Source organism: Macaca thibetana, chromosome 3, assembly GCF_024542745.1.
Source record: "Macaca thibetana thibetana isolate TM-01 chromosome 3, ASM2454274v1, whole genome shotgun sequence".
NCBI classification, from domain to species: Eukaryota; Metazoa; Chordata; class Mammalia; order Primates; family Cercopithecidae; genus Macaca; species Macaca thibetana.
Window position 1 is genome coordinate 36,410,538 of NC_065580.1, and position 17,933 is coordinate 36,428,470.

The 17,933-nt window shown below is 35.1% G+C and overlaps 1 protein-coding gene across 14 annotated transcripts in view; it reads left to right on the forward strand.

Moving 5' to 3' along the window:
* CADPS2 (calcium dependent secretion activator 2) overlaps positions 1 to 17,933 on the forward strand; it is a 567,394-nt gene that overhangs the window by 267,785 nt on the left and 281,676 nt on the right. The window lies entirely within an intron of this gene.

Sequence of the window (17,933 nt, forward strand, 5' to 3'; positions counted from 1 at the left end):
ATAATCCTATTTCATTTGTGAGAATTGTATTCTAATAGCCTTTTCATTTTTGTCTGTTACAGTTCTTGGTGATGTAACAGTAGATACCATGATTCTGCACAATTATTTGGAATACTTATTAAGTGGGCTAGAGAAGCAGTTAATGACTACTGCTCCATAATCAGAGTATAAAGCTGCTTTTTGCCAGCAGTTTGATGTTTCAGATTCTGGCAATGAGTTAATTAAGTTAGTAAGATGTTCTCTTTAACTCATTCAAACTTGAGGACCCATCATGGTCTCTAGTAGAAACAACCAGGCTGGCCTGAGGAATTCAGATGCAATATGCTTGACCTTCATTTGTACATTACCTTTAGAAAACATTTTTTTCTTCTATTTAATCTTTATTCTAAATATCTTATAGGATTTAGGATTTTTGCCTTATTATAATACCAATATGTGACCTGTTCATTCAAGAGACCTCTGTTGAGATCCCAAATAGGCACTAAAGATATATGAGAAATGTTCATTTTCTTTAGAGCAGGCAGGATAGGGAGATACAGTGGGTTATGTGTAATGGAAGAGAGGTGCTCAGAGTGTTAGGGGGTTGAAAAGAAATAAGTCAAAGCTTCTCATCCTGACCTACAAATTCCTACAGGCCTGCCCTTGACCAATCTCTCATGACCTCTGGGATCTCGCCTGCTCCCTCTGTTGTACCGATCTTCTGCAATTCATCTGCCCTCGACTTCATGCAGTTCCTCAAACACTTATCCACCCATTCCCGGTGTCGCACTTGCTTTTCCCTCTGCTTGTAGTCATCTTCCCTGTTATCTTTGTATAGCTGTTTTCTTGGCATTGAGAATCTCAACTTAACCATCACTGAGAATAATCCTTCCCTTTAACCCAGTGGGAAGTGTATATTTTCTGGCTCACCACTTTTTAAATTTTGGACTGTGTTAATTATGTGTTTATTTTGCAATATATTTCCTCCTGAGAAAAGGACAAAACATCTTATCCTATTTAGTCTTATATCTGAGTACTTAGTAGGCATTCAAGTGGAATTTATTAATTAATTGACTAAACTTATTTTTGTGATCTAGTCACAGTATATATTTGGGGGTAATACATTAGTATATTCACAGAATTGTGTAATCATCACCACTATCCATTTTTGAATATACTCATCATCTAAAAAAAAAAAACAAAAAACTGTACCCTTTAGCTATCAACCCCTAACCACTCCAGTCTTAAGCAACCACTAATTTGCTTTCTGTCTTTTATAGATTTACCTATTCTGGACATTTCATATAAATAGAATTATATATACAGCCATGTGTTTCTTAACAGCAGGGATATATTCTGAGAAATGTGTCATTAGGTGATTTTGTTGAACATCATAGAGTATACTCATACAAGCTGATATGGTATAAATATTTTTCCTTACATGTATATATTTCATATGGAAAGCTAAATGTCCTAGCACCGTTACATTTTTCCTGCCTGATGTGCAATGCCAGTATCAAGTGCCATATATTAAGTCTGTTCAAGTCCTTTGCCCATTTTTGTTTTCTCAGGTTTTAAGAGTTCCTCTATTTTGGATATTAGGCCTTTATCATATATGTGATTTGCAAACCTTTTCTCTCATTCTGTGAATTTGTTCACTTTCTTGATTTGTATTTTGAAACATAAAATTTTGATGAAGTCCAATTTATTTTTTTCTTTGTTGTGCCTTTGTTGTCACCACTGAGAATTCATTGTCAAACCTAAAGTCACTAAGCTTTAGCTCTATGCCTTCTCCTAAGACTTTCATAATTTTAACTCTTATATTTAGGTCACTGATCCATTTTAGGTTGATTTTTGTATATGGTGTAATGTAAGGGTCCAGCTTCCTTCTTTTACATGTGACTATTCAGTTGTCCCAACACCATTTGTTGAATTCTTTCCTTATTGAATGTTATTTGCATCCTTTTTGAAAATCAGTTGACCATAGACACATGCATTTGTTTCTGGACTCTCAATTCTGTTTTACCAATCTATATGCCTGTTCTTATGCCACTACCACACTTTCTTGATTACCATTGCTCTGCAGTAATTTTTGAAATCAGGAGTGTAAGGCTTTCACCTGTGTTGCTTTTCAAGATTGTTTTGGCTATTCTGAAATTTGATATGAATTTTAGGAACAGTTTATCAACTTTTGTAAAGATTATGCAAAGATCACCAACTGAGATTCCAGTAGGGATTATGTTGTAACTGTAGGTCGATTAGGAACATACTGCCATCTTAACAGTATTAAGTCTTCTGATCCACAGACATGGAATGTCTTTCTATGTATTTAAGACCTTCAGTTTCCCTTTCAACAATGTCTTGTAGCTTTCAAAGTAAAAGTTTTATTTTTTGTTACATGTATTTCTATTATTTTATTCTTTTTTATGCTATTGTGAGTGGAATTGTTTTCATAATTTTACTTTTAAATCATTCAAATTATTGGAAATATAATTATTTTTGTATATAGATTTTATGTGCATCAATCAAGCTTACTGAGCTTGCTTATTAACTCTAAAGTTTTTAGTGGATTTTGTAGGCTTTTCTATGTGCAAGACCATGTCATCTGCAAATACTGATAGTTTAACTTCTTCCTGTCTCATTTAGATTTCCATTATTTAATTTTTTTGACTAATTGTCTCCAGTTCAATGTTGAATAAAAGTGGTAAGAAAAGGCATGTTGGTGGTATTCCTGATCATAGGGGGAAAACATATAATCTTTTATAATTAAATCTGATTTTAGCTCTGGATTTTTAATAGAAACTCTTAGCAGTTTAAGGATGTTCCTTTCTATTCCTAGTTTGTTTACTGTTTTTATAATGAAAGGGTGTTTGATTTTGTAAAATGCTTTCCTACATCTATTGAGATGATCATGTGGATTTTATCTTTTATTCTGTTGATATGATGTAACACATTATTTGATTTTCAGGTGTAAATGAACCTTGCATTCCTTGCACAATTCCCACTTCGTCATAATATAGGATTTTAAAAATTTGTTACTGGATTTGGTTTTCTGTGCTTTGTTGAAGTTTTTGGCCTCTATATTCATAAGAGATATTGTCCTTGTAATTTTTTGTGTAATGTCTCTGATTTTGTTATCAGGGTAATAGTGGCCTTGTAGAAAAAGTTTTAAGTGGACCCTTCAATTTTTTTCAAAGGTATGAAGAATTTGTGTTTTTTTGAAAGCATTTGGTAGAATTCACCAGTGGAGTCATCTGGGACTGAGCTTTTCTTTGGTAGTAATTCTGTGATTATTAATTTGATCTCATGTTATAGATCTGTTCATTGTCTTTCTTCTTGAGTCATTTTAGGTTTTTCTATTAGGTTGGTGCAAAAGTAATTGTGTTTTTTGCCATTAAAAGTTAATGCCATTAAGTTTTTGATTCATCCAAGTTCTTTAACTTATTGTTACACATTTGATCATAGTTTTTATAATTATTTTTAGTTTCTATAAGGTCAGTAATAGTATTCTGTCTTCCATTTCTGATTCTAGTAATTTGAATATCCTTTCTTTTTTCTTAGCCCGTCTAACTAGAAGTTTGTCCATTAAAAAAACTATTTTAAATGACATTTCTAGGATTATTTCTTGGACTCTCTCCTATTTTTCTATTCCCTATTTTATCTTCATTCTGCACTATTTACCTCCTCCTTTTTTTAGGTTTAGTTTGCTTTCATTTTTACCGTGTGTTAGGTGAAAAGTTAGGCTTTTGATTTCAGATCTTTCTTTTTTCTTAATATAGGCAATTGCAACTGTAAATTTCCCTCTAAGCACTGCTTTAGTTGCATTTGTAAATAATGATATAATCTCTTTTCATTGTCATTCATCAAGGTCCCTTTGATCAGCAAAATATTTTGTTTCTGTAGTAAATAGAGTCAATGGAAGAAGGTTCTTAGCTGCAGGAAATATAAACCCCAGGTCCTGCCATGCCACTCCAGTGGCCAAGAGAATTGAAGTCTTGTCAGTCCTGAAACCCACTGGAAGAATACTATTGTACCACCACTTGTTGGGAAGCTCTTTCATGGTCCTTAGATTATTTTATTAGGTCTACCCTACTAATCCATGAGATATTGAGGGAGTGCAACTTCTCTAATAATCTCAATGCCATGGTTTTTTTTCTTCCCCACATAATCTTCTCTGTTTTATTTAGGTATAAAATAAAATCCATCTATTGTAGATTAGATGATTTTTAGTAAATTTATACATTTGTGCAACTATCATCAAAATTCAATTTTTAGACATATCACTTCAGAAAGTTCTGTCATGGCCATTTGCAGTCTATTCCTGCTCCCACTCTCAGTTCCAGGAAACCACTCATCTATTTTCAGGCTCTGCAATTTTACTTTTCCTGGATAGTTTATATAAATGGAATCATGCAATATGTAGTCTTTGTATCTGGATTTTTTTTTTTTGCTTATCGTAGTTTCTACAAAATCTTATATTTAATTGATACTTAAATTTGGTTTGTGAGACCAATTAACTTTTATCTGAAGTTATGTTATTTTAACACTTTTTTTTTTTTACAAACAGTAAAAGTTTCATGGGCTGTTATTTAATTTTCTGTATATTCATAATGTATTTGAAAGGGCTTCTGATATTGGGGAACAAGTGCATGAACAATATAAGTGAATTAAAATACTTAGAAACCTGAGAGGAAGTATTATAAAAAGCCCCCAGTGCTCTTTTTTTAAAATTACTCTTTCTGTAAGGAAATTTGACTAAAATAGCCTTTCTGTGTTTCCCCATGAACACTGAGTTAACTTTTTAAATGAATTAAGAGATTTGTGGTATCCCAGGGCAGATTGCCTTAAAAATGTATCTCATGAATGCTGACCAACTGCAGCTTTTTAGCAGTGTCATTACTTTCATCCCGAACTCATCTTGCACAACAGGAAAGAGATTTATCTCCTCCATCATCATAGTGAATTATGTCTCAGACACGTTTTCCAAATTTTAATGCTTCAACAGTTTGTGCTTTGTTGGAGATAAATTCATTCTTCTGTCTGATACTAATTAAAGTGCCTTATTTAGTCCATATTTCCAATACACTTAATCAAGATTTCTGGCCATTGCCTATTTCATTCCTGTAGTTCTGATTTCCTGCCAGCAATTAGGGGGAAACAGCGTGTGAGGTTGGTACATAACCTAGGACCTGGGGTCTAATAAACGTGGTATTGATAGACAAGTTTGATTTACAAAGAGTGACGGGGAGACAGTGTAATTTGAGAAAGTTTCATTTTAATTTTTATTTTGTAAAATAGGGAAGGGAGTGTGGATAAACTATATATTTCAGTTATGGAGAAAATTCCTGTTATTTATGGATTTTTAAGTCATCGTTTCACAGTCTCTTAGTAAACCAGGAAGAGTTTTGTATGAATGAGATACAGAGGAATTGTTTCTATACTTTATAGCATTTTACCCTTTCCAGACATTTCATTTATTTTGGTGTTAGTCCATACCCTTAATGATACCACTGAAAAGAAAATGGAGGGATAGTAGGAGGGATGACCAGCTGTGGGGTGGTGAAGGGAGAACAAAATTTATTATGGTCATATAGTAGTCCTAAATTTCCTTATATGTACTAGTCTTTTATTCCCTCCAAGTGTTAAGTATCCTTTGAGTGCCTAAACAAACACAGGAGCTAGTAATAGCCTATGGAAGGTAAAAATAGATCTTGGTACCAGGAAAATAAGGAAATTCATTATTAAACACAAATAAGGGAGAACATTTAGCATGATATCTAACCTCTTTTTTAATTTTTTTCATTTTTTTGTAGAGATGAAGTCTGTGTTACCCAGACTTGTCTCAAATTCCTGGCCTCAAGCAATCCTCCCACCTCAGCCTCCCAAAGTGCTGGGATTACAGGTGTGAGCCACCATACCCAGCCTTGAAATCTAACCTCTTAACAAATTTTTAAGTGTCCAGTGCAGTACCACAATAAAATAAAAGTGCACTGATAATCACACTAGGGAATTAAATATCGGTGACATTTGTTAGAGGAAAAAACCAAAAACACCAGGAAGCCACACTGTGTTTTTGCCACCCCTTCTGTCTCTCCTTCATCCCATAGTGCTGTTTTATTAAAAGCATTTGAAGATTAATGGGTCTCTACTGCCCACCCCCTGAAAGTAATAAAAAGACAAGAAGCAATAAGAAAAACTAATGAATTGTTTGTCATTAGAGAAATGTATTTATGGATATTATGATAGAACATCCTTTTGCCTCATAAAAATGATGGGAAATACAGTCTCCAGTACCAATTTCTGGAAACTTTAAATTCTTAACCAGAATTGTAATATCTGTCAAACTATTGAAAGAACATTGCAGCTACAAATGGAATGCTTATCACGATGGCAAGGTACTGAGACAATGTTTAAGAGAGATTAAATACAGACTGCATATAAAACAAGATAATCTAACCATGCTTTTTAAAAGCATATTAGCTTCCATTTTAATTCAGTAATGTCCGAATTATTTTTGAAGTATAATTCATTAGTCAGCTGTTCTTACAGACTAGAGATAAAATAAAATATGCTACATTTTTGTATGATCTTTGAAAAACTGTGCCTTCTTTTTTTTTTAGATGGAGTCTCGCTCCGTCACCAGGCTGGAGTGCTGGAGTGCAATGGTGCAATCACAGCTCACTGCAATCTCCACCTCCCAGGTTCAAACAATTCTCTGCCTCAGCCTCTTGAGTAGCTGGGACTACAGGCGTGCACCACCACACCCAGCTAATTTTTGTAGTTTTAGTAGAGTTGGGGTTTCACTGTGTTGGCCAGGATGGTCTCGATCTCTTGACCTCATGATCTGCCCACCTCGCCCACCCAAAGTGCTGGGATTACAGGCGTGAGCCACCACGGTCAGCCAACTGCGCCTATTTTTAATGAACCAAAGACAAAACACTCAAACCATACAAAAGTTTTCTCTCCTCTCATTTCCATCTTCAAAATCATGACAGATTGCTTCTTTTTATATAAATAAATTCACTAGAAGTAACATTTCTCAAGACCGATACTGTTGGTGCAGAACAAAATGAAGCCTAAAGAGATAAGCATTAGCCAAATACAGAAATTTACATTCATTGAGAATTTATTTACAATAAAGGGAGCAATCTGGGGATCCTTAAAATTAGAGGCATCTGAATTAATAAGAAGATATGATGGATTTAGATTCCAGATGTTAGCTGAAGAGCATTCATAAGCTCCAGTGAAAAACAGCATGGAGAAATAGGAACACTTTCACACAGTCGATAGGACTAAAAACTAGTTCAACCATTGTGGAAGACAGTGTGGCGATTCCTCAAGGATCTAGAACTAGAAATACCATTTGACCCAGCCATCCCATTACTGGGTATATACCCAAAGGATTATAAATCATGCTGCTATAAAGACACATGCACACGTATGTTTATTGCGGCACTATTCACAATAGCAAAGACTTGGAACCAACCCAAATGTCCATCAGTGACAGACTGGATTAAGAAAATGTGGCACATATACACCATGGAATACTATGCGGACATAAAAAAGGATGAGTTCGTGTCCTTTGTAGGGACATGGATACAGCTGGAAACCATCATTCTTAGCAAACTATCGCAAGAACAGAAAACCAAACACCGCATGTTCTCACTCATAGGTGGGAATTGCACAATGAGAACACTTTGACACAGGAAGGGGAACATCACACACCAGGGCCTGTTGTGGGGTGGGGGGAGCAGGGAGGGATTGCATTGGGAGTTATACCTAGTGTAAATAACGAGTTAATGGGTGCAGCATACCAACATGGCACATGTATACATATGTAACAAACCTGCAGGTTGTGCACATGTACCCTAGAACATAAAGTATAATAATAAAAAAGAAAATTTTGGAGAAAGATTATAGAATTATGATTAGTAATATTTGTTGTGATCCTGTGACAGTTTTTTCAGAACAGTCTTTTATAGTTATCGTTATTACTTGATTTGGTTTATGTAACAAATTATTGAGGGGTCTAAATTTGGAAGGGCTTAAATAGGAAGCTTAATTCTTACCACAGCACAATCCTCAGGTACTCTAGGATCTCTCTCCCATACCGTCCTTGAAGACATCTTTGCAGATGCCATACCTTTTCTGGTTATTTTAGGTATTGAATAACATGTTCAGGTATTAAATTTTTCAGAACAGTTTAAACCAGGACTTACACATTTCACAACCTTTTTTCTTTCCTTCTAAATCACTCAGAAACCTGTAGTGGGAAAAAGTGACCTTATTCCCTTTTATCCAGTCTTGTTTTTCCTACTCATCTAATCTTTCTACAACATTTGTTTAGGGTTGCAGTTGGGAGGAAGGGGAATTAGGCGTGGAATGTCTATGTATGTAGGTGCTTTTGTAGTTCTCTCTTGGTTAGTAAATGCCCTTTGTCATAGCAAATGTCCACATGTAACTCTTCTCTGATTAATTCTTAGCAGCTCTCCCACTGCCAGGGACTTCTAACATCACAACATTCCCTCACCAAATTATACATCCTATTGCTGCCCTCTTTCCTCTTCCCCTGGGCTACTGGTTTAATAATATAGCCTCTGTATCCTCTTTCTGCTTAAATTTCATTTCCGTAACAGATGGCTCAAATAAGGTGGAAGCTCCTTGAAGACAAGAAATGTGTATTATACCTTCTGCTTCCCCATTAGCACCAGCTGCAATAGAATGGCTCAGTAGGTACTCAGTACTCCAATCACAGTACTTTTTCTACTATTTAGAGTATTTAAAAAAGCCTCTCAGTTGGTCTCAGACTATGATACTTGGTGTAGCATCTGCCCAGTCCAGTCCTCATTCTCCTACCCCAAGTTCCAATTTTTCTAGAAATTCCATGGAAAACATATTCACCATAAAGGGCCAATTCTTTTTCTTGTGTGTGTTCACTTTAGGCTCTAGTTCCATGGTCACTTCCAGACTTTTGCTACCCTAACTGGGACGATGTTTTTCAAACTGTGAGACTACCTGGATAAGCAAGACAACTTCCCCAGGCATACATAGGCAAATGTATATTTTTAATAGGACTGAGTAGGAACCCTCTAGTTCCGTAAGTACCCTTTCCTAAAGGCCTTCTGCTCAGCCTCATTCTCAGCCTCCCTTTCACAGTCATCCTTCTCCCACTTTACAAAAGAAAGGTACAACTCTCACTCAACTCAGGTCTTAACAGTGGTGGTTCTTGTCCCAGATTGAAAAAACCTCCAGGGTACCGTTCAGAAGGCAAATGTGTAATATTACCATTGGTTTTGAGAAAGTGATTGATTGATGATGTAGTAAATTCTTCTGCAAATTAGATGGCTTGTATTTTACTTTCAGTAAAGTTGGCAAAGAATTTATACAAGTATTCAACTGCTAAATAATTGAAAAAGAGTTTTTGCTTATTAATCGCTGCATGGTTTGGGGACATTTAAATAGGAATTAAATTGATGGGCATTGCTGTAATAATGCTCCCATCTACTTATTTTCTTAGAGCTTACAACAGAAAAAAAAATCCTGGATTAAAATTAATGCTGAACTCTGTTTCAATCTATGGATACATGCACTAATTGGAAGAAAAAGCACTATCCATTTCATTGAGATGCATATCTAATTTATTTTTTATATGTATTATAAATGTACATTTGTGGGACATATTTGTTTTGGATCACTTGAGCATTACTGTCTAATAAAAACTCAATTCAATGATTTTTGGGACTAGACCCTTATGATCAGAGAAAAAATATATACATATGTATGGCATAGATAATTTTGATAAGGTCATTAATATTCAGGCATTAACATATATTACAGTAGAAAACAATTCTAAGTTTCTGGGGAATGAAATCAAAGTAAAGTGTTCTATGAAAAATATTATAAATTTCTGTAAGGAGTTTTGCAGGTATTTTTCTAAATCGGTGGTGGGATCATATTGCTACAAAATAGTCATACACTGCATAATGATATTTTGGTCAATGATGGACTGCATATATGAATGACTGGTCCAATAAGTTGATAATGGAGCTGAAAAATCCTATCTCTTAGTGACATCATAGCCGTCGTAACATCACAGTACAGTTACTTAATTTTTTTACTAATTCAGTGTAACCTAAGTGTTCCGTTTTTATAAAGTCTGTAGTAGTGTGCAGTAGTGTCCTAGGGCTTCACATTTACTCACCACTCACTCACTGACTCACCTAGAGCAACTTCCCGTCCTGGAAGTTCCTTTCATGGTAAGCACCCTATACATGTTTACCATTTGTATTGTTTGTACCGTATTTTCACTGTACCTTTTCTGTGTTTAAATATGTTTAGAGATACACATACTTACCTTTGTGTTACAGTTGTCTACAGTATTCAGGACAAAACATGCTATACAGATTTGTAGCCCAGGAGCAGTGGGCTATACCAAATAGCCTAGGTTTGTATTAGGCCATACTGCCTAGGTTTGTATAAGTACACTCTGTGATTTTCACACTCTGTGATATTCACACTCTGTGATGTTCACATAAGCAAGCACAAAATTGACTAAGGATGCATTCTCAGAGCCTATCCCCATCGTTAAGCAATGCATGACTGTAGTTAGATTCCATTGTATTTACTTAAGAGTGACACCACAGTTTTATGTTAAATGTCAGTGTTTCAAATGCACCAGAAATTATATTCTTTGCAACTCTTTATGTTAAAAATTTCTAGATGTCCACTTAAAAATGTGTGAAGAAGGTAAATTTTTCAGAATTATTGTGGGAAGTGCATGAGAAAAAGTTTGAAGGGTTGCTTTTCTAGGATATGCCGTTTATATGAGCCTGAATTAAGTCCTGAAGTTTAAACACTTTAGTGTTGTCATACTTCACATGCAAATTTTTGAACCCATACGGTCAGAAGAAATGCCTTTATTCTAAGATGCTGCAACTGTTACATCTAGAGCTCTGTCCAGCAGTCCAAGAGATATGCCCAGGGCTGGTCCACCCTCAGTGCTGCTGGTGCAGATCTTTACATAGGGCAGGGTTCCTAAGGGGGCATTAAAGTACAAATCTTCTGTTGGGACACAAGCCCAGTAATAACTACTCCAGAGTATTGCTGTAGAGAGCAAATGGAGATCGCACATGTAAAGGATTTGTCAAGATCTTCAACAATCTGTGAGTGAATAACAATGGTGATATCCACAAGTTAGGAAAGGCATTTTAAGAAACCTAGTTGCATAGCTCTTGGTATGAATTAGTAAGTAAGTTCATGCCTTGAGAAATTAAAATTCATAATATTTAAAAACAGAAATACATTGAATGAAGGATAAGGAAGTAGAATTTTTCTGTTGGAAAATTTTAAAATTGTTTACTTAACAAATGAAGATTGTATTCAAGGTGTCCAACATGATTATTTGATATATGTGTATGTTGTGTAATGATTATTACAATCAAGTTAATATATCCATCATCCCCTATGTTGTACAGAGATTCCTAGAACTTGTTCATCTTATAACTGAAAATCTGTACTCCTTGATCAACATCTCATTTCCCTCACCTTCAGCCTCTGGCAACCGCTGTCCTACTCTTCATTCCTATGAGTTTCACTTTTTTAGATTCTACATATAAAGATCATGCAGTAGTAGAATTTCTACATTTTAAAATGTTAACGACAGGGGATTATAGTGGGTGTTTATCAGTACAACATGGTTTTACGAGAAAGACTGAGACATTGCAGAGTATAAATCCTAGCTTTGCCACAGGTTAGCTGTGTTACTGCAGCTATTTGTATCTGTTCGAGTCTGTTTCTTCATTGGTATGAAAGAAAGAGTGGTACCTATTTCAAGGACTATTTTGTGAGTTAATTGGGGTAATATAGGTAGGAACACTCAATCATTATATTCTGCAGGTACCTCTGCCCATATATTCACTATTTTTTCTTTTAGCCTTTGCTTTGAGTGGTGTTTATTTTTTTTATTTTTCTACTCATGTATTCATTTTTCTACTTTTTTTAAATCTCTTCTTTTAGCATCCTATTTTTAAGTCCAGGAAATTTACAGGAGGAGTTTCACACTTAATAAAGGATTGAGTGCTTTTGACAGTACCAAACAGCAAACATTATTTTATGAAGTGGAATGTGCTTTTGTTTCCCAAGTCCTTTCTGAGATTTTTGGCTTGGGTGTTTGTATTGTCATATAATATTTATTTGTTAAGCACTTTATAATCTTTTTTTAAGACTTGAGAGTTAGCTACAATCAAATGGAGATAGGTTTCAAAATGAATAATGCCTAGTGTCAGTTATGAAGGTAAAAGATTCGTTGGTTGTCATATATTCTCTATCAACATTGGTTTTGTGTCTTAGTTGATGTCATTGAAGATTTATATCTGCTGTGCTAAAGTGCAGCCGTCAAAGGATCTCTAGTGCTGTGCAGCATAATATCCTGCAGTTGTTGACAGTAATTTTACAGCCGTGTCTTCCATGTTGGCACCATGTTAATACATTATATGAAGAGCACTTGACTATTACTTGTTCTGGAGTTATGGAATTAAGGTGAAGCTGGGATCTTCCTCTGTAACTGACACGTGCATTAGCAAAAGAAATGATAATCTTAAATTGGATGCAACCTTATATTATTGCTATTCTTTCAGATACAGGGAAATCTGAAAGAGTTCATAAAAATATCTTGGAACACTTTGTAAGTCCTCAGTGGTAAGAAGAGAATAGATGAGGTTGTTTCTGCGAATCAGAGTATTCAGATAACCTCAGTGAACTGGAGATCCAAGCAGAGTGGGAGTCAAAAATGCAGCCATGTGTGGTGGCTCACACCTGTAATCCCAGCACTTTGGGAGGCTGAGGCAGGTGGATCACCTGAGATCAGGAGTTCGAGACAAGCCTGACTAACACAGTGAAACCCCGTCTCTACTGAAAATATAAAAAACATTAGCCAGACGTGGCGGTGGGCACCTGTAGTCCCAGCTACTCAGGAGGCTGAGGCAGGAGAATGGTGTGAACCCGGGAGGCGGAGCTTGCAGTGAGCCAAGATCACACTACTGCACTCCAGCCTGGGTGACAGAGTGAGACACCGTCTCAAAAAACAAAAACAAAAACAAAAACAAAAAATGTCATACTGTCTCATGCCTTTGTGTGTACACATGGTACCTCCCTGATCTTTCTCTGCCCAGGAACTCTGATTGATATTTCAAGACCAGTTCAACTTGGTGAAGGTTTTGTACCCATATTGATCTCAGAACACTCTCTTTTTCATTAGCACAAAGTCAATACAATATATTTCCATTTTTATATTCTAGTGACTTATGTACAGCTTCAGAGCAAAAAATACTCATTTTTTAGCTTCCATAGTGTGTTTTTGTATATACACATTATATAGAGATTTTTTAGTTATGGAGTTTTGTATGCAGTATAATTGCAGTGGTCGTAAGATGAAGATTGACGTTCTTTGCAAGTGAAGTGTATTTTAAAATGTATGCCCTACACCTCCCATCTCACACATTCAAATGAGGTAATTCCCATTTGAAAAAATAAACTTTCTTTTTTTTTCTTAATTTGGCCATGATTCTGATCTATGCATTATGTAATTATTTTATATGTATATCAGTCTGCTACAGGTTCTCCTGCTTTAACGGAAACTTTTAGCTCAAACCACCTAAGTAACGTATTTTTCCTTACTGAGACACTATTATTTATATATCCATGACAGTGATTTTTCTCCTTTTATTTATAAGACTTTTTTTTGTCAGTAAGTCATTTAGTAAGGTTAATGGCAAGCTGAATATTTTAAAATTAATACAGTTTTTTTAAAATCATAATTTCTAAGCCTTCCTGTTTAAAAGGGAGACTTAAATCTCCTGAAGTACTGATAATTATCAGGTAACTTTTGCAGCATGAGAGCTATTGTCCACAAGAGTTTCTCCTTCTCTTTGAAATTTGAAGAAAATTTTCTAAGTATAGGAACTCTGCGACCTGGAAGATAACAGCACTATTTTTATTTTTTTAATTTTGTTTTGTTTTCCTGGGAAGAATAAGTCTATGTAAACTTAGGATTTGGGGAATTTTTTTGTACTTACATGTCTTCCAAATTAAAACTATAGGCTTTAGAAACATGGCTGCAAAAATATTCATATAACATTATTTAAAGAAATGTTTTTTAAGGAAGAGAAGATGAGCCTATTTTTAATTTGTTTTGTTCCCGGAACTTCATTGACTTAAGACCACCAGAGAAATCACAATGGTGGTGAAGTGTGGCTAAAAAATAAAAATGAAGAATTAGTCAATTTTTAGACAAGTAACACTTTTGTGTTCCTGGCTCAGATTTCCTTATTACATAAAATGCAAGATGGATCTGGTTGGCGAAGATGTGAAGTCTTTTGGCTTATAAAATAGCAAATTTTACCTGAAGCAAGTCTGTGAAATTCTCACTGTGTTCTAATGTCTAACTTTCCTTTTTTGCCGTAATATAGCTTTGCTGGCAGATGGCAGCATTTGGATCATATTGAATTTGGCAAATTCTCATAAGAATCTTCAAAAATTTTAATATTTGAATGTGAAAAAAAATCATGAATTTTATATAGTTCTACCAAAATGGTAGAGATGAAATTACATCTTTTATGTCCTGTATTACTTCACTTTCAAGTAGGGTAGATGTCTAGGAAAAAAAAGTGGAACAATATTTATGCACTATGAATATGATTCTAATGATGTGAAAACTTAACCTATCATTATCCACATTTAAAAAATTGTGTTTTTAAAGTGGTGCATTTTTTTTTGTTAAAATAAAATCAGTAGCTAAATATCAACATCCACATCAATATTAAATAACTTTAGCTGTTGGTTCCCTCTGAAAACCCAAAATGTCCAATTGTTTGTTTTACATGTGAGCAGTGTTTCAGGTTGCCTCATTCTTGCATTCTCTCTCTGCAAATACTGGATTCTGGGTGAAGGCCACTGATCCAACATCTGGGAGAGGCTCATTAGTCCTTTATTAAATGAAACTTTTGGTAACTAGGACGCAAACAGACATAAGTTATTTTAAGTTCAGCTCTGAACAAACTCATGTCATAAAAAGTTTTTGTTGGACTTTACTGTTTATTTGAGCTTTTTGCTAAGCATATACCCTACTAATAGTGGGAATAGAATTATAAATTGCTTAGAGCAGGGGCCTTGATTTCTGCTGTGGCAAGCTCATTAAAATTACAGAAGTAACAGTATTTCTAGAAGACTCAGAGCAAGTTTGTGGACTAAATGTGATTAGTCACGTTTGTTATGAGACTTACTAAGAGATGGACTTGTTTCCCCTATAATCAGACAGATTGGTGATTACATTAAAATTTCATCATTAATATTTTCTTGGGCATATCTGTGACAGTTTCATGGCTCAGTTTTTTTCAGAGAAGGTCCCCAACTAAGCCAGTGACCTTTGCTGTTTTCCCACAGTTGGTGGGATCTTTAGAAAGAGAAACTTGTTTACACCAGTCTCAGCTTGGCTTTCTTGCTTTGACTCCATGGAACTGCTCTTTCTGTTCGCAAAGAGGCTAATTCCTTGACTTAGCTACTGCATGTGTTGTTTGTTTTGTTTTCTTTCCATCATGTAGCTTCTGACGGCCTGGATGAAAAGTGTCCGTCCATTTTTGTAGCCATCCTTTTTTTAAAACCAGTCTGAAGATGTAATTGTCAAACAGCGAATTCTTTTAAGTTGATCAAAATAGTTCACAGTTTTGTAGCACCACTTATGTGAATTAAGATATATTACAAGGAAGATACTCTGATCTAGGAATATTTATCCATATAGCATGGATGAGCAAGAATTTCACAGGAAAATATAATCACTGCCTTTAATTAGATAAGAAACAGTATAGGTACTGAGATGATAAACAGAAAAGGAGGAGTGTGTTTAGAGGTGAAATATAAATGTTAAAGTAACACAGAATATAGTATAGTATATCATATATATATATATATATATACTGTATCCTATATGTATGTATATTTCATATTGTATGTAACATTGTTTATCTGAAATAAACTTTTACAAAGGGCCTAAACCTGTGAAAGAATACAAAGAAATAGCTTTCAAGTTTAGAAAGAAGACTGTTACTAAAATAAATTATACAGTTAACAAAATATGCTTTTTAGTTATCCAGATTAATACCAGGCAGCCAATCTTTATCCTCTCTGGCTATATTCACATGGATAACTTACTCAACACATTAAAAATAGAAACATTTATATTTCACCTTTAAACATACTCCTCCTTTTCTGTTTATCAACTCAGTATGTGGTATTTCTAGCTATTGGGATTCCTTAGCCAGAGACTTGGCCATTTATTATTTCTTCTTCTTTTTTGATTTCTATATGTAAATTCTGTTGATTCTGCCTTCTTAATATCCAGCAAATCTTTCTTACCACATCATCCTTGCCTGCCCCTTGGTTTGGGCCCTTGCTAGGTTTATTTCAGGAGCCTCTGTCTGGTTTGACTTCCACTTACCTCTGCACCTCTTGCATCTCCAGCTTAGATTCTATGCTCTATAGTATTTTCAAGGAGGAATTCTGTTGCATTTTGGAGGAAGCTGTTTTTATCAGTGGAACTATCCCCTGCATCCGCAGTTATTGAACTTCCCTGGCCTGTGTCCACACATTTTTTTGATGCTGTCTCTACCAGGAGCAGGTCCCATTCCTGGGAAGAATACTATCCTTGCACATGGTCTGCCTTCCTTTCATTCTGCACCTAACTACTTTCCCTTTACCTTTCCTTGAAGGCTCTAGTTTAGGATGCTTTTCTCTGTGAGGCCTTCCCTGAGCCCTTGCTCCCCTCCTTCCCCAGAGGTCTTCAGTAACACCCTATATATTCTCAGTCCCCAGAACTCTCACTGTATGCTCTAGTTGTCTGTCTTTTTGTCTGCTCCCCAACAAAAACTAGAAGCTCCCAGAAGACAGAAGGCAGGTCTTGTTCATCATCATATCCTCAGTATCTGGTTCTGTAACTAACCTTTATTTGATGAAGCATTTAACCTCCAATAACTGACAACAGTATTATCTTAATAACTTATTAATGAAGTGTCAGTAAGAGTACTTCATCTATAGGGAGGACACTGTTTTACCAAACTTAGTTACGCCTATAAAACTGTAGATATTCACTGACTGGCCTGCTAGTATTAATGCATGAGAAAGTTAAATGAGTCTGAATGGACTTAATAGCAGCTGGGAGCCAGTTGTCACCCTAATTTCCACCCACTACATAATTAAATACAATCTGCTAAGTGACATTGTACAAATCACTTTCTGTGGCCCAAATGTCCCTTCACAAATTGCAGCATTAATATTCCATCTCACATATCCAGAATATTTTTGCAGCAACAAAAATGGTATATATTATTTAAATTTCCTTTATATATCACTTGGGGTTTCTTGGAGAAACTACTTTTTAAATGTAAGCTAGAATTGGAACGTTTCTAAAGCTATTATAATATTCTCATTTAAAAAGCATAGGGGGTATTTTCCTTTTGTCCCAACTCTTATGTGAATACCCAGGGTATTTTTCAAAAAAGTCATCTTCGTAGCAAAGGTAGAATATTTCTATTTAACCAAATACACAACTCTGCTTGTTTTCAATTAAAAATTTTCCACCCACATTGCTTACTTCTGACTTTTGCCTGTGGAAATGAGGACTCACAAAACAATTGCTAGAAAATATATTTATGTAGGGAATCTAAGAAAAAAGAAATGGTAGTTCTAAAATAATTAAATACCTACCTAGGCAACAAAATGTCATCTGTTTTGTAAACACGTATGATTTTTGTGGTTGAAGGACCCAGATAATGTTTTTATTAGAATAATGTCTCATGTTTGTGTTATCCTTGTTTCAAAAAAAATAAAATGTTAAAAAGATGCCAAGTCTGCCTTTGCCAAAAGTTCTGTATGCTTTCATTGAAAAATATGCTGAATAGATTTAT